This window comes from Trematomus bernacchii, unplaced genomic scaffold (genome assembly GCF_902827165.1).
Source record: "Trematomus bernacchii unplaced genomic scaffold, fTreBer1.1, whole genome shotgun sequence".
Lineage (NCBI taxonomy): Eukaryota > Metazoa > Chordata > Actinopteri > Perciformes > Nototheniidae > Trematomus > Trematomus bernacchii.
In genome coordinates this window covers 1,707,204-1,729,878 of record NW_022987524.1, presented here as the reverse complement: position 1 = coordinate 1,729,878, position 22,675 = coordinate 1,707,204, and the positions used below count along the sequence as shown (strand labels likewise).

The 22,675-nt window shown below is 42.0% G+C and overlaps 1 long non-coding RNA gene across 1 annotated transcript; it reads right to left on the bottom strand.

Moving 5' to 3' along the window:
- Positions 1 to 4,442: 4,442 nt before the first annotated feature.
- LOC117473955 lies at positions 4,443 to 6,204 on the bottom strand. Its single transcript, XR_004555074.1, has 3 exons — positions 6,059 to 6,204; positions 5,186 to 5,361; positions 4,443 to 5,085 (listed from the first exon to the last, which is right to left on the bottom strand). It is a non-coding gene; the product is annotated as an uncharacterized LOC117473955 (long non-coding RNA).
- Positions 6,205 to 22,675: the final 16,471 nt, after the last annotated feature.

Below are 22,675 nucleotides of genomic sequence, written 5' to 3'. Positions count from 1 at the left end.
TTTTTAATGCATAGAAATGTGTGCTCATTACCTACCGTTGAAACTGTCCAGCTTAATTGGTGCCTCGGAAGTCAAAGCGTGCTACCTGCTTAGAGCCCGCGCAGCATCGGTGTTGACACCTCCCCCCTCTCAGATGTCCAGCGGCTGAACTCTGTGTGACCCCGGGCAATTGACACTCTTTTTGTCTTTTTTTCTCCGGCAACTTTATCATACATCTTAATATATACAGTCTATGGCCTACATACACCTTGACTACTTATTTAATTTCGTACAACCTAAAAATAGTCCAACTTTTCCCATAGTAACTGTATTGCACTCTGCTAATTCACTTTATGCACTATATTTTTGGACTACTTTTGAACATGTTCAAACTGTTAACATACTGTATATCTTAGTCTATTAATAGAACATTCACCTTCATAACACTTTTTTAAAACCCTTTATGCTACCACTGTATTATGGACATTACTCTGCATTTTACTTTGCCTTTTTTAAACTTCTGGTTAGATGCTAAACTGCATTTCATTGTCTTACTTAGTGTTCTGCAATAGACAAATAGACTCCACAATAGAGTACCCAGCTAGCGGGGAACGTTCTCACAACTTTGGCTAACGTTATCTACAGGTTCTAATAAGGTTTTAAAGAAACGTTTTAATCTGATGTTCAAAGAACCTTTTTAGGATGTTTATTATTTCAAATAATGTTCCTATAAGGTTTAAGGTTAACTAAGACATAACGTTTTAACTGCAACATTCAGAGGATGTTTTGAGGATGTTATTAGGCCTGAGATGACAGAAAGTGTTTTATAAAATGTTCCTTTAATGTGATATGTTAACAAAGGTGGAAAGTTTTGCCTGCAGCATTCTAAGGATGTGTTTTGGACGTTGTTGGGGTAACACATTAAAGATGTTCTTTATAAAACATTCCCTCAATGTTACATGATAACCAAAGAAGAACATTTTGAAAGCAACATTTGGATAATGTTTTCAGGAGGTTATTCTTTTTTTATAAAACGTTCCTGTGATGCGAAATATTAACACGGTCATGGTCAATGTCAGATTTATTTGTAGTGCGCTTTAAAATACAAACTTGTTGCATTTGTTTGAAAAGGATGTTTAAAAAAAATCTGATGTCACCACATTTTCCTTTTTAAAAAAGCATGTAATTCATGATATTGCATGTTTGCGTAGGCATGTCTGAGTTCCCAGCTAGACATTGTTGGTTCTAAAAACATTCTGAGAATGTTACCATTCATTGTTCTAGGAATGGTTTCATCGAGAAGTTTTATTTTGGTTCCTAGAATGTACTTCTGAAAGGTAGGATAACGTTCTCTAAAAACATTCTTAAAATGTTTGGTGATAACATTGTTCGAACATTATACCCCAAGTGTTTTTGTTGTTTATGCACATATCTCTATTGTCATATGGATCGAATAACACTTAGAAAACCAAAGACAGACATAGAAGAACGGACCGACTATCACTGCCCGTCCCTTAAACCCCTGGTAGTGTTTGTATGTGTTTGTTTCTACTGTGTGTCTCTCCCCCCCCCCCCCCTGCCTGCTGGTCTGCTCGACACGGCTGGGAGCAATCTCCAATCAACCACACCTGCAACCTGCTCATCAGCCACACTATGAAAGCCTGCAGCCTGCACTCATTCCCTGCCGGATTGTTGCCTTCCACACTCCCAAGACCAGCCAGGCCTCTCCACCCTGGAACAACTGTTTCCCACTGCTGCCATAACCAACCTCCACTCCCAGCTCCCCTTTTCTAATAAACAAATGTTACTTTCACCAGCTGATTCCGTGTCATCCTTTTACATGTGTTAATAGTTACAGTGGTCAGTCCACTTACCCAGGAATTTTGAGTTGAACAATTACAGGAATATTATGTCTTTATGTTCTAATAATGTAAAAATATTGTAGTACATTTTTACCACAGAACATTTGCATAATGTTTTAAACATAAAGCATGTTATCCTTCTCTAAAATAATAACATTCTGGCAACATAAAAAAATAAAAGCTTCTGCTGAAAACGTTTTAAGAACAGTAGGGCATAATGTTCTAACAATGTTATCAAAAACATTTTAAGAATGTTTTTAGAGAACGTTATCCTACCTTTCAGAAGAACATTCTGGGAACCAAACAAAAACTTCCCGCTGAAAACGTTTTAAGAATAGTAGGGCATAATGTTCTAACAATGTTATCAAAAACATTTTAGGAAGGTTATCACCAAACATTTTAAGAATGTTTTTAGAGAACGTTATCCTACCTTTCACAAGAACATTCTGGGAACCAAACAAAAACTTCCCGCTGAAAACGTTTTAAGAATAGGAGGGCATAATGTTCTAACAATGTTATCACCAAACATTTTAAGAATGTTTTTAGAGAACGTTATCCTACCTTTCAGAAGAACGTTCTGGGAACCAAAAGAAAACTTCCCGCTGAAAACATTCCTAGAACAATGAATGTAACATTCTCAGAATGTTTTTAGAACAAACAATTTCTAGCTGGGTATGTGGATATATTCACCTTTGAAAGTAGAGGTGAAAATCTTCCAGAACAATTGACCCCATGTCTGTAGCCCCTTCTGTTGCTGCGTTGTTGCTTTCATAAGTGGCCCACAGTAGCTCGAAGTTCAAATGACAATATCTCAGTCCAGAATCACTCAAATTCTCTTGGCATACATATGCTACTCTCCTGGTCATGTGATCTTTACAACAATGTATTTTGTTTTTCCTACTACAAACTTTAACTTCAGTAGCCTACATCAACATTATCTATAAAGCCTATACTTCTTGAAATTATTAAAAGTTCCAACTAATCTGTATTGTATTTGTACATATCATTTATAATTGTTCTTTCTACTGTATTCTATATACAGTACATATTATACTGCTGTAGCAACCTATATCTTATCTTATCTTACATTTACATTGTGTTTTGTATCTTAAGGTGGTCAACATCCTTCTTGATAGTAATGCTTGGCTGTTACAAATACTTTTCAGTTTGCTTTCAATTGTAGAACTAATTATTTGAAAGACATGAAGTAGATCTTCATATCCATGTTTTACTTTTTAACTTTGATGCATAGAAGAACTTTAGCCCCTTCACCAAATCCCCAGCATGGTCCTTGATTGTCAGAATTACATAATGATGTGAAGCTAAAAACATATTACATTACATTTCATTTAGCTGAGGCTTTTATCCAAAGCAACTTACACTAATGTATAATATATAGTTTCACATTGTTTGTACAGATATATTTTAACAGGACCCTGTTATGACCTATTAACCCTCCTGTTGTGTTCGTTTCCCCCCCCTTACTTTGGTGTTCGCGGTCAAATTTGACCGGTCCTGTTTTAACTGCTATTACATTAAAAACAAAAACCATTAATCATCACCAAATGTCATTTAACACCCTTTCAAACTGTACATATTGTATCAGACTAGTGGTATACATGAAGAACTGCAGTAAATATACAAAGAATAGACACTGAACATGTATTGCGTGTGCCAGGTGTGATTCACATGGGGGGATGGGCACATAACGGGGGGAACACTGTGTGTGTGTGTGTGTGTGTGTGTGTGTGTGTGTGTGTGTGTGTGTGTGTGTGAGATCTGATCCGGATGGTTACTAACACCATGGGTGTTACAAAGTTGACTAAATCATCCAAAGTTCAATGAAAATGAATGTTCAAATGTCTACTGTGAAGCATATCATAAAGCCGTAATGCAATTGAATGTAAAACAAAAAGGTTATGATTGATGAAAGTAGTAAATTGGTCAGATTTGACCCGAACACAACAGGAGGGTTAAGTTGTCAAATTACCACAGCTATCTCTTGAGTAATTGGAGATTTCCTTCACTTTTGTACTCGGTTTAAGTCAGTACCATATTTTTGTCTGGATTTACTGTTTCTGTAGGAAGACATGAGAGGACCATGTAGTAATAATACATTTAGTTTATTTCTCATAGCTACTTCGAAGACAGGAAACAGTCTGTCATTTAGTGTCAGTTTTGCCTTAGACAAGAGTGGCAGACAAATAGGATGGACATCTACTGCTCTCGCTGTCTCAGCAGAGCAAGGAACATCTAGAGACACAGCTCACTATTCTGGTTTCACTCTCCTCTGGCTAGCGCTACAGGTGTATTAAAACAAGGTCAAAACAACTCAAGATCAGCTTTCTCCCAAGGGCATTCACCACTCTGAACTCTGACATGCACTGATTCTAACTAACTCTTCCCAAATACTGTGCAATGAACTGATGGACTACACAATATATTTACACTGACATGAATGTACTGGTATGTATGTTGTGTGTCTCTGTCATTGTCTCTCCCTGTGGGTGCCTGCATCTGTGTTATTGCACTTAAGGAACAGTTCTCAGTTATTCATTTCATTACGTTTTTGTATAAAGAGAAAGTCAATTCTTATTCCGTTTTTATTAAAATAAAAATCTGTACAAAAGCAATCAATGACAGGTATGCACATTCTTGCAGCAATGACAACTGTATTCAAGTTTCACCAAGGCATTGTGAGACAGGTTCTTATGGATTTTTATGATAGCAGAAATATGTGATTTTACAATGATGGCAAAAGCTTAACTTCTGATGTGAAATCAGTACAGAAACACATACCCTGATTGGTCTAAGGCAATGCATATATCATTTGGTAACCATGATAATACATATGGACGACAACTGATAATTGTCAGTCACTGGAATTAGATGTACCCATTGGAGCTTCTGATGATGCAGGATGACAATCATTAGTTTATTTAGTCAGTCTGTAGAGGTGTAATTTATCTTGGTTAGTTTGTGAAAGGTCAGTGTGAACAGGACCAGAACTTTGTTCCAAGGTGTTAAAGCAGCCTTATAGCTTGAAGTCATTCACTGCTGTCAAAGTTCTTCATCAGTAGAGGAGCTACTGTCAGAGGGTCATCCAAAGACACCGTTTGCTGTCCCAAAATGCATTGGTATGCAATACGTGCCATGGCCTGCTGCGCTTTCACTTTGTGGAGTTGTTTCTTTAGAACACAAAGTAGCCCCTCACGTCCTCTCTCCGTCAACGCCTCAGTACTGCCTGAGAATGTATGACATCAAATAAATAAATCATCAAATAAGCCAAATGTTATTGCCAGACCAAAACACTACCAACAACAATAATCATTTATTGTACTAACTTTGTCCAGAGATGCCTTCAGAAAGCTGGGAGGACAGGTGATCAATCTTTCCTGCCACGCTCCTCATGTACTCCCAGAGCTGTTTGACTTCATGAACCAGAATAACAGCTTCCTCTTTCAGTCTTGTCAGCAGCATTACCTTGTCGTAAACCTTTTCTGTACCATATCACCATGACCTGCAAAGTGCATCAAAGCGTTATCAATTATCTTACATTTAGATCAAGGTGTGTACTTCAGCTAATGTGTATTAAGTGTCTTTCCATGTATTTCATCTATTTGAGGAGGAACAATGCACAGTATTTAACATAAGCACAGGAAGACATCATGCATATGTGCCAGATTTAGCCTGGCAGGTTTATGGCATTACATACATACATATATATATACATATATATATATACATATATATATACATATATATATACATATATATATATATATATATATATATATATATATATATATATATATATATATATATATATATATGTAAGCACAGACAAAAGCATTTTAAAGATATAAAGTCTGCACATTTAATCATGATTTTCTAATATTTAGTTGTTACAATGATAATATGAATTATACCATAACCACTGTTTGCAATGTTGTTTTATTTTGTTGTGGTCCTACACACCAGTGTCCAGATAAATGTGTCCAATATTATAATTTGACTAATTGATTGATTCTGGTTCAATCAACAACATACGTTTTCAATGTATCATCATCATTATGGTCCCTACAGCTTAAGGCAAGTGTGAAGAATAACTTCCCAATAAATAAAAACATTGAAAAGTGTAACTACTTAAATTATCTTGCAGAGTTTTCAAATGCACAAAATACACCAAATAAGTTTATACACATGGTTTTGCTTACATTCCCATTTCCAGGAGTAGTTGTCCTCAGCCAAGAGCTCGTTAGGAGGAGGGAGTTTGTCTGTTTCCCCGGCAACAGCATTGTGTTCAGTGATGGCATCTTCCAAGGCTTTCTTCTCTTCAACAATCTTTTTTCGGAGTTTGTGTCTCCGCTTATTGCCACCTGCCAGAACTTGAACCAACATTTTGTTTTAGTATAATCTTAATTACACACCAACATGTTTCAATAGATACAGTACCATCTATGAAATATTAGTGAATACATTTGTTTCCCTATCTAGGCATGCGTATACTTAGAACAGGCAGGGACAGAATTTATCATTTATCTATTCATTTTGATGGCATTTTACGTCTTTATCTGACAGTAACAGAAAGGATATTTGGGAGGGAAAAATAGGGCAAGGGTTGCCAGCAAATGGTCCAGCCGGCCGAGAAATGACCGGAGATTCGCTCCTCAAAGCATTTGCACAGAAGTGGTAATGGATGACCCCAATTAATTTATACTTTAAATATACCTTATAGTTGTTTTTAAGCAGCAACTGCATTGTTTATAACATCAATGGGACTATACAAATAGTCACTGGGAATTTCTTTTTTATATGACAATAAAATAAACAATATTCCCATTGCTGTAGATCAGTCATTCATCCTATTCTCTGTAGACCTCCTTCCAATGATGGACTTTACTAGCATAGAGGTACCCCTGATAGAAGAGGAGGGGCTGGTTTGCCTTAGGAGGCATAAGTCAATCAATTCACACCAGACTGGCGATACAGCTGAAATGTTCGCTGCTTGATGCTCAGATACAGTCCTTCAATGGTCTTCTGCAGGTCATTTTGAATGGGTGTTCCTTGTGAAGAGAAGTATAACAATTATTTCACACAAAACTCTAATCAAACCCTTTCACGGCCATATAGCCTACAACAGAATAGCGAAAAATACGCTTTTTTTTTATTGTGCAAGAAATAATTTTTTCACAGTACCTGTAGTCCACTGCTGAACATCAGATACCCACTGCTGAACATCAGATACCCACTGCTGCACTTGGTCGTCCAGTAGTGACAATTCAGCGGTGAGTTTCTCCAGATCCTCTGTTGCTTCTGTAATCCTTTGCACTGTCTGTCAAAACAAATATCAAAGTAACAAAATGTTGACCAACATTAAAAAAAAATAGTTTTAAATAAACATATGTGTGTAGTCAGTACCTTCATGTATCTTTTAGCCACTGTTTGCTCAAGGTTTGCTGCCTTTCGCTTGTTCCAGCCACTTGCTTGGATTGTAAGCATGTCCGTGCGAACTGAAGACAGAATGTATATTAGGCCAGGAAACCAAAAATACAATAATTGAGTTTGCATGAAAAAGACTTACCAGCTTTTGACATGTACTTCGAACATATGGCTGCTCGAGAGAGGAAGCTGTTCACCTGTTCAACCTCCTCCCCTATTGTATTCCCTGCTCCTTTTTGATTCCGTCCTCCCCATCGCAACTGTAAACACATTTAGACGACTGTTACCATTTGGATAACAGAAAAATTAAGAAAATGAGTAATGTTGTCTTGTGCCAATTATTGTATTTACCTCACACAACCATGAATGTGCTTTGGCATGCATGATGGACAGAAATGGACGCATGTTCAAAAGGTTTTGCAGCTCTGGACAGTGGCTCGCAACCCTCTGCAGATATGGCCAGTATTTGCAGACCACATCAGAGCAAAAAAACTGTACATTCCGTGAAGAAAGCTGTTTCTGCAGATATAAAGGATATGCAAAAATTTCTCCACGGAACATATTCAATCCCTTAAGCAAGAACCCATGACGGCAGACAGCAACCTCCACGCCTTCCTCATCTAGTTTGCTGGCAGACTTGTTGACAGTCAGTCAGCCGACCACTGACCGGAACCACATCTTCCTTTTGCAGGATTCTAAAACAGATGAAAGAATATAGAGACATATAGACAGGAGACCGGAAGTATGCTGAAGACATTGCCTACACAATGGGGACATCATATTAATACACAACAAAGGCGAGAAGCATGCTACAAGTGTTCATTAAACTTACAAATGCATGTCTTAAAATATGGAGAATGTAAAATAACTTTACGTGTCTTGTTGTCCCATGGATGTAATCGACAAAGGATGACACTTCAGCATCCTTGGCTAAAAACACTCCGTCGAAAAATCCACAAGGTCTTAAAGAAGAAAAGATTGATTATTGTACAAAAGTACCATAAAAGGCACTCTAACATTTCAAATTGAGAAAATTCTACACACCCTGGTTGGCTCTTAAAGCGGTAGAGTTTACGGTTCCCATCGACTGCGACAGCCAACATAGAGAGGGCATGAAGGGCACTGAAAATGCTGCACCTGAGACAGCCTTTCGACCTCAAATTTGGCATAGGTCCATTCCAGAAAGGACTTCTGCAGTGTGTCGCCACATATCTTACCACTCTAAAAGCAAATAGAAAGGATTTTTTTTAAATTAAAATCATACAAATATATTTTGAACTTAAACTTCCACACTACAATTTAAATTGTACAGTTACTTCCATCTTGTACTCACCCGACCGAAGAGCTTTGTCCGATGTTCGAGCATGCTGACAAAAGCTTGCCGTGACATTCCAGGGGCAGTGATCTTGAGATCTTCGTGGGTAGTGAACAAATCCACTGCGTACAAGGTCTCAAAATTGACAGTGGCTGGCCAATAGCCACTTTCAACCAGATCACCTATGCCTATCGACCAAGTCTTTCCACAGGTGCAGTTTATTTGTGGAAGGAACAGATTGTATCGCCCTGAAATGTAAAGAGACAAATAATTACTATGATACAGTATCAACTACAAAAAAAAACAGTTTCTATTGAATGGTAGTTTCATACATTTCTTTGATTTAATTGGTGATAGTTTAAATTAAGTGTGACAAAGAGCTAAAATGCATTTGAATCCCTGGCTCAAAAGCGGAATACATAACAGCAAAGAAAACAAAGAGAAAAGTCTTGAAATGTTCTTACCATTAATTCCAATCAAAATGACTTCCTTTCCTGTGGAAACACTTGTACCTCTTGTATGAGGGAGTCTTAAAAATGAAGTAGAAAAAGTACATATATAAAGCAAGGGTCAAGCTAGCTAACCACTACATGATAAGTGGGGAAACAATCATCATTAAGTGTAGGAAAAACATACCTAAGCTTTGGATGGTCCCAGTCTCTCTCTCTTGACCACTAGAAGACGGAGTACATACAAGATCTACACTTCTTGAAGCACCTGCAAAATTGTGAAGATGCATTTAATAACTTCCTTGAAGAATATGTTAATTTATTGATCTACAATTAATTGATGTAAACAACAAACAAAACAAAAACACAAACCAGTGGCCGAACTGCGCTTCCGTTTCTCTCCAGTTCGCCTCCTTTTTGGCATTGGTTGACCGTCATGGTCCTCTTCAAGCCAAACCATTGTCCTTGTTTGCGACCCTCCTGCTGTTGGTTTACTTTGATCCTCCTTTAAATCATAATCAGGACACAGAACATATTTACTTAAAACGTCAATCACCACCTATACATTGTGATAATCTCATTATGAAAACTTCACTATCATTGCATTATACTGTAACGTTCCACAATAGGAGTCGGAAACAGGGCTCAAGTTATTAGTTTTAATAACTCCTTTGATAGCATACAGATATAGGTTCATAGGTCACATGTTACAGGTCGCAGGTTCTACATCACACAGTACTCCACTCCCTCACTCACACACCAGCAGGGTCAACGTCATTCACTCTCCAGCCCTCCCCCCTCTGCTCTCCCAACCACAGGCCCGCACACCGGCCAGCATTACTGTGCAGCTCTGTGATTGGCAGAGAGACGGGGGATGCTTGAGTGACCCACACAGCACCCTATACCGGGTCGCTACACTACATTCGGTCAAAAAATATATAGAACTGTGCTTACATCATAGGCCATACTATTTAAAGCTAAAGAGTACGAAACATTATGAAAGAATGTCGAACGAAGCTAATGTTATCAGTGTTTCACACGTTAGCTCTTCACTCTAGCGTTCACATTTCGGAGATACCTTTAAAACAAACTTACCACAATGTCATCCAAGAGCACATCAGCAAGAAATATGGCGTCATTTTCTTCCAGTGGATTCATTATGCAAATCAGAAAGTATATGACGACTTTCCAATTGAACTGCTAATATCGCTTCTGAGACTTTCTGCCGGACTTTAAAACGTAGCCTATTTAAAGAACTTCCTAAAACAGGCTGAAACCGGTATTGTAGCATGCTCCGTCTCTCTGCCAATCACAGAGCTGCATAGTAATGCTGGTAGGTGTGGTTGGGGGAGCAGAGGGGGGAGGGCTGGAGAGTGTGTGACGTTGACCCTGTTGTGTGACGTTAAACCTGCGACCTGTAACCTGTGACCTATGAACCTGTATTTGTATGCTACCAAAGGAGCTATTAAACCTAAGAACTTGAGGCCTGTTTTCGACTCCTATTGTGGAACATTACACTATTATGACTTCCGGGTTCACAGGAAATGCCAGGCCTGTAGCGTTGCCATTAAGTACACAAATAATACCTGCGCATTATGAACTGTAAACGAGTGTCCGCCATCTTTATAATTTACATGCAGAGAAAAGTAAACATCACGTGACGCTAGCCATGAGAATTGCACAGGGGAAAATAACGTACCTATGCAACAATTTTAGATGCAGATTTTGTTAAACTAATACTTTTGCGCTGTGGACCAACACTATAAATTGACGGGGAAGGGGGTAGCAATAAAGATAACACCATTAAACAGTTACACAACATAACAGAAATAATATAACATCAGAGAGAATGTTTAAACAACATGCTTGTTAGCATTAGCAACACTTAAAATACGTTGAATGTACACAATTTCCTGAAAAAAGACGTTCTAATATTACAATTTGAGAGCATAGCAGCGTCCATAGCAACCACCTTGGTAACAATGAAAACATTGTACACAATTTCCTGAAGTAATCTTCGTAATAACTAGCAAACTAAAGATCATGTACATCCACTGCACACATAATCTGAAATAACAACTCATATTTCTCGCATCAAATTACATCAAAACGCATTTTAACGTGACATAGACGCCAGCCATTGGAAATGAATGGTGAAAAAAAACGTAGCGATCCTACCATTTCTGAGGCGTTTTTGTAGAAATACTACATCCCACGTTGTGGACCAACGTAGTTATTACACGTTTAGATGTGAGACTGGGTTGGAACACCCCATCAATCATAATTGGGCTCCTTCAAACATGTTGGCCTGCGTTTCTTTAGGGGCCTCAAATTCACCTCATCAACCTTCAACTCACACACACACCTGCATTTTGGGATGTGTCTCACTTCTCCAAAGATTTTGATATTTAATCATATCCGCCAGCTTAAACCATTCTTTAGGCCAGAACATGATCACCACCAAACCCTTTGCCAACTACTTGCAGTTTTAGAAATCACACATTGACAGATGAGTATAAAGATGTTGCCTACAATAAATACAAAAATCAAAGTATTTATATCACTTACAAGACGTACCTTTTCAACAATACTGCAATTGACACACACACAGTGGCGACTGGTCATTAGGGGCAGGTGGGGCACAGCCCCACCTAGTGTCAGGAGAAAGTATTACACATAATGAAAATAAAAAATGCAAAAAGATGCAAAAAAAGAAATAAAAAAATATATAAAATATATTTTAAGGTCATGTTTAATCATCTGATTCGTCTGTACATTGCTGTTTTAGTCTGTGTTCTTCTAATTAGTGTCTACAGTGCCGTTTTGAGCCATGTGGGACAAAACCTGATTCTGCCCCTCCCTCTCACTGTTTAAGTGAACGGTGACTGTAAAAACTACACTGCGCATGCTCAGAGTATTTTTCAATGTAATGTGTGTGGCAAAAAAAAAAAGGCCAAAGGGGCACAGAGCTGCCATCCCCACCATACGTCAGCTCACATTATTCAGAACTGATTGGCTGTAAATATGTCACGTGTGCAGTGCTGCGAAACGTCACGTGTAGTGTGAAGAGAAGACGAGAGAGCAGCATATAGCTAACATCACCAGCGATTAAAAATAAGTTCACTAGCAAGAACCACGCCGCAACAGTGTGATGTTTGTGCATTTATTGAAGTAACATGTGAAGGATATGAGGGGGGTGAAGAGGTGATCTGGGAGGACGAGCTATGGTCCGTGCTGTGGGAGACTCAGAGTGGGGGTTCCGTCTCCGGCATGAACTGCGTGGGCTGATTACGGTCCCCCAGACGATACCTGGAGTTTAATGTTAGTATACGCAGTATAGATATGCACCGTTTAGATATAAATGGTGATGGGCAGAGGATGTTTATGGGTAGAAGGGTGAGGGAGGGTGGGTTGAAAGATGAGACAAGCGTTTGCCGGAAGCTTTGCCGGATATAAATAGGGGTGGCTGTGGTTTGAGGCGGAGTTTTAGGCGTGGCCATGCTCCTGAACCTATGTTAACATTTTAACCTCATTTCACTAGCAAGAACCACGCCGCAACAGTGTGATGTTTGTGCGTTTATTGAAGTAACATGTGAAGGATATGAGGGGGGTGAAGAGGTGATCTGGGAGGACGAGCTATGGTCCGTGCTGTGGGAGACTCAGAGTGGGGGTTCCGTCTCCGGCATGAACTGTGTGGGCTGATTACGGTCCCCCAAAAGAGTCGGATTAAAAGCAGCTGACTTAAGCGTGTGCATGTCAGACGTCGTTTAGATGTTGCGGATGTAAGCGTGGTACGCTTGGGATGACGAACGGCCGAGGGCCTAGGCGGTTGGATAAGAGATGCCTGGTCTAGCTGCTGTGGACGCTGCGCCGATGCGGGAGAAATGGCTCTAATTCTGAGAGTGCCCCCCAAAATGTGCAGGATGTTCTGAAAGTGTTTCTGGACCGGAAACATGTGGCTTGAAGATAACGTGTCTGGAACGAGTGACTACATCTTCACTTCTAAATCTGGCTAAACATTGAGAGAGAGAGACCGGAGCGTCTGCTTGTTGCGAGGGTCGGAGAGAGAGAGACCGGAGCGTCTGCTCGCTGCGTGGGTCAGAGGGCTTGCTGTGCCTGTTAACTGTTCTGGACTATGAGGAGATCTCTAGTCATCCTGAGAAGTCTACTGGATTCAGGTCTGTTCTGGACTATGTGGAGATCTCTAGTCTGCTCTGGACTATGTGGAGATCTCTAGTCATCCTGAGAAGTCTACTGGATTCAGGTCTGTTCTGGACTATGTGGAGATCTCTAGTCTGCTCTGGACTATGTGGAGATCTCTAGTCATCCTGAGAAGTCTACTGGATTCAGGTCTGTTCTGGACTATGTGGAGATCTCTAGTCTGTTCTGGACTATGTTGAGATCTCTAGTCATCCTGAGAAGTCTACTGGATTCAGGTCTGTTCTGGACTATGTGGAGATCTCTAGTCTGTTCTGGACTATGTGGAGATCTCTAGTCATCCTGAGAAGTCTACTGGATTCGGGTCTGTTCTGGACTATGTGGAGATCTCTAGTCTGCTCTGGACTATGTGGAGATCTCTAGTCATCCTGAGAAGTCTACTGGATTCAGGTCTGTTCTGGACTATGTGGAGATCTCTAGTCTGCTCTGGACTATGTGGAGATCTCTAGTCTGCTCTGGACTATGTGGAGATCTCTAGTCATCCTGAGAAGTCTACTGGATTCAGGTCTGTTCTGGACTATGTGGAGATCTCTAGTCTGCTCTGGACTATGTGGAGATCTCTAGTCATCCTGAGAAGTCTACTGGATTCAGGTCTGTTCTGGACTATGTGGAGATCTCTAGTCTGCTCTGGACTATGTGGAGATCTCTAGTCATCCTGAGAAGTCTACTGGATTCAAGTCTGTTCTGGACTATGTGGAGATCTCTAGTCTGCTCTGGACTATGTGGAGATCTCTAGTCATCCTGAGAAGTCTACTGGATTCAGGTCTGTTCTGGACTATGTGGAGATCTCTAGTCTGCTCTGGACTATGTGGAGATCTCTAGTCATCCTGAGAAGTCTACTGGATTCAGGTCTGTTCTGGACTATGTGGAGATCTCTAGTCTGCTCTGGACTATGTGGAGATCTCTAGTCATCCTGAGAAGTCTACTGGATTCAGGTCTGTTCTGGACTATGTGGAGATCTCTAGTCTGCTCTGGACTATGTGGAGATCTCTAGTCATCCTGAGAAGTCTACTGGATTCAGGTCTGTTCTGGACTATGTGGAGATCTCTAGTCTGCTCTGGACTATGTGGAGATCTCTAGTCATCCTGAGAAGTCTCCTGGATTCAGGTCTGTTCTGGACTATGTGGAGATCTCTAGTCTGCTCTGGACTATGTGGAGATCTCTAGTCATCCTGAGAAGTCTACTGGATTCAGGTCTGTTCTGGACTATGTGGAGATCTCTAGTCTGCTCTGGACTATGTGGAGATCTCTAGTCATCCTGAGAAGTCTACTGGATTCAGGTCTGTTCTGGACTATGTGGAGATCTCTAGTCTGCTCTGGACTATGTGGAGATCTCTAGTCATCCTGAGAAGTCTACTGGATTCAGGTCTGTTCTGGACTATGTGGAGATCTCTAGTCTGTTCTGGACTATGTGGAGATCTCTAGTCATCCTGAGAAGTCTACTGGATTCAGGTCTGTTCTGGACTATGTGGAGATCTCTAGTCTGCTCTGGACTATGAGGAGATCTCTAGTCATCCTGATAAATCTACTGGATTCAGGTCTGTTCTGGACTATGTGGAGATCTCTAGTCTGCTCTGGACTATGTGGAGATCTCTAGTCATCCTGAGAAGTCTACTGGATTCAGGTCTGTTCTGGACTATGTGGAGATCTCTAGTCTGCTCTGGACTATGTGGAGATCTCTAGTCACCCTGAGAAGTCTACTGGATTCAGGTCTGTTCTGGACTATGTGGAGATCTCTAGTCTGTTCTGGACTATGTGGAGATCTCTAGTCATCCTGAGAAGTCTACTGGATTCAGGTCTGTTCTGGACTATGTGGAGATATCTAGTCTGCTCTGGACTATGAGGAGATCTCTAGTCATCCTGATAAATCTACTGGATTCAGGTCTGTTCTGGACTACGTGGAGATCTCTAGTCTGCTCTGGACTATGTGGAGATCTCTAGTCATCCTGAGAAGTCTACTGGATTCAGGTCTGTTCTGGACTATGTGGAGATCTCTAGTCTGCTCTGGACTATGTGGAGATCTCTAGTCATCCTGAGAAGTCTACTGGATTCAGGTCTGTTCTAGACTATGTGGAGATCTCTAGTCTGTTCTGGACTATGTGGAGATCTCTAGTCATCCTGAGAAGTCTACTGGATTCAGGTCTGTTCTGGACTATGTGGAGATCTCTAGTCTGCTCTGGACTATGTGGAGATCTCTAGTCATCCTGATAAGTCTACTGGATTCAGGTCTGTTCTGGACTATGTGGAGATCTCTAGTCTGCTCTGGACTATGTGGAGATCTCTAGTCATCCTGAGAAGTCTACTGGATTCAGGTCTGTTCTGGACTATGTGGAGATCTCTAGTCTGTTCTGGACTATGTGGAGATCTCTAGTCATCCTGAGAAGTCTACTGGATTCAGGTCTGTTCTGGACTATGTGGAGATCTCTAGTCTGTTCTGGACTATGTGGAGATCTCTAGTCGTCCTGAGAAGTCTCAGTTGAATGTGGTGAAAACATTTGGGTGTTGGGGAAGGGATGGGGTAGGGATGGGGGGAGGCGGAGGGGGAAAAGGTAGAGCAGTTGGAAAGGAAGGTACTAGGTAAGAGTCGGCTGATAGGTTAGCATGTGGCATGGCCCCTGCCCCTTGGTTTACTAGGTGGGACGCTGTTGCTACAGGGTTAGCTGCTAAAGGAGGAAAGTAAGCAGAAGCTGGGTAGCTGTGGACTGCTGAAGGTAGAGAAGAAGAAGGGATGAAGGGATGTATGTGCAGGGGGATTTTGTGAAGTCTGTGGGCACAGGGATGAAAGAAAGGTTGAAATGAGCTGCGACATGTCAGACACAGAGAGAGCTGGCACAGAGGGCAATACAGCCTGGCCCCCACCAGGGGGTGCTGGTGAGTCGAGCTGTGTCCGTGGTGGAGGAGGACGGAGGCCTGTGACGTTGATTCTGGGGCGGGAAGAGCTGTGTGTGTTGTTGTTCTTGCCGTTGTGCTGCTGTAGGCTTGGTAGAGGTTGAACAGTCTAGCCTTGTTGTCGTTTCGGTGAAAGTGGATGCCGTTGTCCTTCAGGAAACGTTGGAGTTGAATGACTGTCCACCTCCGTAGTTCGGGCTCTGTTGTGGAGCGTTGAGTGCGTTCGGGCTCTGTTGTGGAGCGTCGAGAGCGCCGCTGCGAGTGGCCGGGAGCTGCGAGTGAGGCAGGCTGCCGGTGGTGGGGAGATTGGAGCTGGCTGTACCTGTTGCGGCCTCGGCTGTTTGCCCTCGCTGGCGGAGTAGACGAAGCCTGGGACCTGTCTGGAGTTGGAGGGATCTCATTGGGGGAGCTTGAGTGGGAGCGGTGGCGGCTGGTGTGTGGGACACTGATTGCCGAGCGCACGCGGCTCCGTTCGGATGCTTGGCTTAGATCCGTCTGCTGACCTGAGGATGGCGGGTAGCCGATGTCGAAGAGATCTTCGTCTGACTCCGGCGAGTTGATCAGGATTTCGGGATCCATGGTGAGTAGCAATGTTCTTGTGGTAGCGTTTAGCTTGTATTGAACTGTGACGACGCGCGGCGTGAATCACAGTCTGCCTGTCGATCTTTGAAAGATGAGACAAGCGTTTGCCGGAAGCTTTGCCGGATATAAATAGGGGTGGCTGTGGTTTGAGGCGGAGTTTTAGGCGTGGCCATGCTCCTGAACCTATGTTAACATTTTAACCTCATTAAAAAACGGAAAGAAAATGAATGAAGTTGACCATTTACTGGAGCACACATTTGAGACACTTAGTCTCGGAGAGAAACTGGAGGTAAAGCGCCTCGGTGCCCACCATCCACCGGATTTCCAAATGGTCCAGACTGCGGGCAAAGTGAACCGCGGGTTTAATGCTGAGTGGTTTGCTAAAAAGAAATGGCTAACGGCGAGCATCCAGAAGAATTCCCTCTTTTGCTTTCCTTGCCTGCTTTTTGGTGAAGATCAAGGTACTTGGTCGAGCACAGGTTACAAGGACTTAAAGCATCTTTCGGAGAGGACAATGAAGCATGAGAGCAGCAACAGTCACTTGGAAAATGCCGTAAAATTGGGATTACTGGGAAGGGTGAATGTTGCAGCTCAGATTGACAGCGCCTACAGACGCGGCATTGATGATCATAATAGAAAGGTGGAAGAAAACAGGTACGTGTTGGGTCGGATCATCACCTGTATTAAACTGTGTGGGAAATGTGAGACAGCACTGCGGGGCCACGACGAGTCGGCGGACTCTCTGAATCCAGGGATATTCAGGTCAATTTTCGAGACAATGTGTGAGGGCGATTCCAGGCTTCGACGGCACTACGAAGCTCAGCCCGTTTTCAAAGGGACATCAAGCACCATACAGAATGAACTCTTGGACTGCATGTATGATGTGTACAGGGAGGAAATATCCAAGCAAGTGGACAACACATCATTTGTTGCCGTTCAGGCGGACGAGACAACCGATGTCTCATGTAAATCGCAAATGGTGATTGTGCTGCGATACATTATGCCTGACCTCACAGTTACAGAGCGTTTTTTGGAGTTTGTGGAAGTAAAGGACAAAACTGGTGTAGGTCTCTCTAACAGCATCAAGGCTGTTCTTGAACCCCTGAAGCTGAAAGAAAAGCTAATCGCTCAGACCTATGACGGGGCGGCCGTCATGAGCGGTAACGTGCGCGGGGTACAGACGGTCATGAAGGAGACGTACCCAAACGCTCAGTTTGTTCACTGCTACGCCCACCAACTGAACCTGACCCTGCAGCAACTGTGTTCAGCAAGGATGAGCATCCTGAAGGTGTTTTTTGCAGATCTAACTGCTTTTTCCACTTTTTTCTCCGGTGCTCCAAAACGTGTTGCAGCTCTTGCAGAGGCAACACAGAGACGCATACCACGGCCACTGGCTGTGAGATGGAACTTTAAAAGCAGAACTGTGAACGCGGTTTGGGAGACCCGAGAAGCACTTCTTCAGTGTATGGACCATATACGCACACAACCAGGATGGGATGCGGTCACCATAAGTGAGGCATACGGCCTGTCAAAGAAACTGCGGGACCGAGCATTTATGCAGCTCCTGGAGCTTTTTTCGTTGCTTATGCCAGAAGTGGATGTTTTATACAACACTCTGCAAAAACGAACCATCGATGCACCTGGGATCAACAGCGCGCTCTGCCGCTTCAAGGAAAATGTCCAGAAAATGAGGCAGCAAACTGATGCATTGGCCGCCACCACTCATGATGGAACAGACGAGCCAGGCCGATGAGTCAGCAGCACAGCGCCGGTAATGAAGGAGGCATGTGACACAGTCATCTCACAGGTGGAACAGAGGTTCTCACAGAGTGACCATTTGATCGCTGCAAAGCTCGTTGACAGCTCATTCTTCCCACAGCATGTCCTGTCATTTCCTACACCTGAGCTTGACTGCGCAGTGAAATTGTGGCCTGCTTTGGGAAACAAGGAGAAGTTGAAGTCTGAGCTGACCACGCTCTACCGCCACAGTGAACTTCACACTGGAAACACTGCCCTGTCTCTGTTGAAATCCATTCACGAGAACAACTTGGAGGATACGTTTGCTGAGACTGTTATTTTGGTCAAAATAATAGTAACAACTCCGATGACGACATCCGAGTCAGAGAGGAACTTTTCCACCCTCAAAAGGATAAAGACTTTCACTCGCAACACCATGGGACAGCTGCGACTTAACGCATTGGCCATGCTTTCAATTGAAAGCCAGTTGATCCAGCAACTACAGGACTTCATCCCCAAAGTGATAGAAACATTCTGTCAGAGGAAGGACCGCCATGCCGCTTTTCTTTTCAAGTGAGCCTTCAGCTTTGGTAAGTTCATTTATGTCATATATTTTGTTGATCTTCTGTGTTTTGCCTCTGCTGGATCGATTGATATTGTGACCTCGGTGATGAGTGTCTGTGTTTTCCTTATATTTACAGTCTATGGTGTTTTAATGCTAAAGCATTATGGTGGTTGTTGTTGTTGTTAAGAATTGCTTTGTGATGGTGCCCTTTACTTATGTATTAAGGTGCATTACAATATGACATCCCCACGCTGTGTACCGTACATTTACGTACACAGTGTACGTAAATGTATGCGCTGACAGTGTTGCTCCGTGTGGTCTTCAGTATGTAATTTGACACTCCCCCTCTCTCTCTCTCCCCCCTCTCTCTCTCTCTCGCCCCCAACTCTCTCTGTCCCCCCCTCTCTCTCTCTCCCCCCCACCTCTCTCTGTCCCCCCCCTCTTTCTCTCCTCCCCCCTCTCTCTCTCTCTCTCTCTCCTCCCCCCTCTCTCTGTCCCCCCCCTCTCTCTCTCTCCCCCCACCTCTCTCTCTCTCCCCCCACCTCTCTCTGCCCCCCCAGTTTTGTACACATAGAAACGCACTGCACACACACACACACACACACACACACACACACACACCACACACACACACACACACACACACACACACACACACACACACACACACACACACACACACACACACACACACACACACACACAGCTAGTGATCAGAGGCCTGTTGTGCTCTATCTGCAGGATTGACTGTGTTTTGGTGCGGTCTAATTGAAGTTAAATGTTTTATGTTCCATCTCAACAGGACGGACTGGATGATCCCCATTTCACAGCTGAATGCTAATGAACAGCTGGAGAGAGAGATGGAGAGCGACAGAGATGGAAAGAGGAGGGGGAGGGGTAATTATGATCTATAATTGTAAGACTTCTGTCTCTATCTGATGCATGTTCTGAGTCATAACAAAACAAAATCACTCAGTTTTATTCTGTTTTTGCCATTATCTTTGGAGCTATCACATCAATTACAGCATTCAAATCACATTGGTTGTGCTGCTGTGTTAAACTCAGGGCCCTTCAATCTGCTGGCAACAACAACTAGTGTGTTTGACAACCTGCTTTGGATTCATTGAACTGCAATGTACCCTTAACTTATAATATAATTACAAGTTAAGTGATTGGCCCATAATATTACATCTTAGCAACAAATTACCTAAATGGAATACTCAAGTGTAATTAAAGTCAGATATAATCATGCCTTAGATGGGGCAGTGGTATTACAAGTCTGTTAATTTACACACACAGTACACAGGAAATGCTGGAGAGTGTTATAACAATTATTTGTTCTCAAATAGTCATATTTAATCATTTTGGAGTGTGATTATTACTCATGGCCCATACAGAGGCAGCAAGAAATATCTTGACATCTTTTTTGGACTACTTTGGCATAACCGCACTCATGTTACCTTACTTTCATTTCTGTCGCCATCACAAGTCTCTCACATACTTGAAAAAGTGGACGAAGGACCAACATAAGTAATTCAGGGGAGACTTTTATTTGGTAAAAAATGCCAGTGTGTAGTCTTATTTGTTTACTTCTTGAGTGTAAGCTTAAACCTCTTAGCAACAATACAGCTAGCTAGCAATATAAAATAGGCTAACTGCACATTTCACAGAGTCAGACGCTAATGTTAGCTTTTAGCTGATTAACTTTGTACACCATTTTTAGTAGTTGTTGGACAGCATAACGCCACATGTTATGGTATAAAATACATTATAATTGGTTAACTTGAACTCTAAGTAAATCTATTCAGCAGCACTAGAGCTAGCCAGCATTATAATGATGGCTAATTGCAACATTTGTATAGTCAGATGCTAGCGATAGCTTTCATCTAATTAACATTACAGTGTACAACACTTTGAGTGGCAGTATTATTATTTGGTGGATCCGTGCAACAGCTACTTTATTGGCAGCAGGTGTCCTAAAAGCTTTAACTGTTAACATTAGGTGTTCCGTTTTAAGCTGCATGTCCCCGCCGTATATATAACTAGTGTTGGGCAAGATGCTTCCAAAATGTAATACAGTACATATGACTTATTACTGTCTTTTTTAAGTAATAAGTTACATTACAATATTACTGTCTCTGAAATGTAATGAGTTACACTACTTTTATATTACTTTTGAGTTACTTTCACCAAAATAACCGCAAAATAATGGCTAGGTATTTTAAATGCTAAAATGTAGTTTAGTGCAGCAACTGTGTAGGCCCTTAAGGCTACAAACAACTTTTATTACAAGCCTTAGTTGAATACTCGATTCTGATTTTAAATGTGACACGTTGTTAATACATTAGTACAGACCGCTGTCAGGGACTGTAAAGACCGTTGTTAAGGAGGATCAAGAAAGAGAAAGGAAAAGAGGTTAAAAGACGGAGCGCTGGACATCAGATAAATGAACAGAAGAAGGCAGAGAGGAAGTAAACACTAACAGGAACACGGTATGGCTCTGCAGTGTTTAAGTACTTGTTAGTGGATCAGAAACTGTTAACAGATTTGGAGAGTGCTGCCGTAAAGTTGTTGTCGCAGTTCCAGCCGTTGGTGCGCTGTGGAACGGAGTTCTTTTTTCTTAGCGGAAGAAATACGATCATTTTAAGTCAATAAAATGATTTCAATTAATATTGGGAGTCGATTGACTAAAGGTTTGTTCAGACCTTGGTAAAGAGGCCTTCTTCAGATTTTAACATTAGTGTGTATTGCGCAGCTCGTTAAGGCTTAGAGTGCGTGATGTCACAGGTAGAGTGCAGGAGAGCTTGAAATTCGCCTTCATATTTTTGTTTAAACCTGCCATAATTCCCAAACCCTACACTCCTGGGACATCATTTTTCATGGAAAACGTAGGAAAACATCTCTTAGCTTGAAAAATGTAAAAGAATTAAGCAAAACAAATTAAACAAAATGCCTGAAGGCATGAAGTGACAAAAACATGAAGTGATAAAAACTTTCAACATGTCTCCATTAAGGCCCATTGTAATTTCAGCGTGATTATTCCTCACAGCAGCAGCCGCGCACCTTTAGTTAATCTGCCAAAAAGGCCACATTATTGACCCGAAAGCACACAAAAAGCACACTTCAGATGCTCAGGGTCCTTGAGATGCTTCAAGCGTTGAAATGTCACCGATATCTGTTACGGTTCTTCAACAAAACGTTCACATGTAAGAGGTTTATCTCTCATTCACATCAATGGAAAGGCTCCCCTCTCACTGATTACTGCACATCACCATGGAAACCTTTGATCTCTGGGCTCAAGCACAGGTGTTTCATAACGTCGTTAGCTCAAACATAAACACCTGTGTGTTGGAGATATGACATGATGATGTCATAACTCCAACTGACAGGCTCAGAACGCCACCAAACATCACATGATGCTTAACACTAAAGCCCTGAACAGCTCAACATCAAATCTGATGTTATGTATTGTGGTGTTACTATGGCATCCCTCGCCATAAAACACGATGTCGCTGTAACTCCAATCGTCCCCCAATCTTCACTTGTATATCACCGGTCCATGCCTCAACAGCTCTATGTCAATTATGGGGTGTCGTCATATGCCGTTTCCATGGAAACGCATCCCTCGCCATAAAACA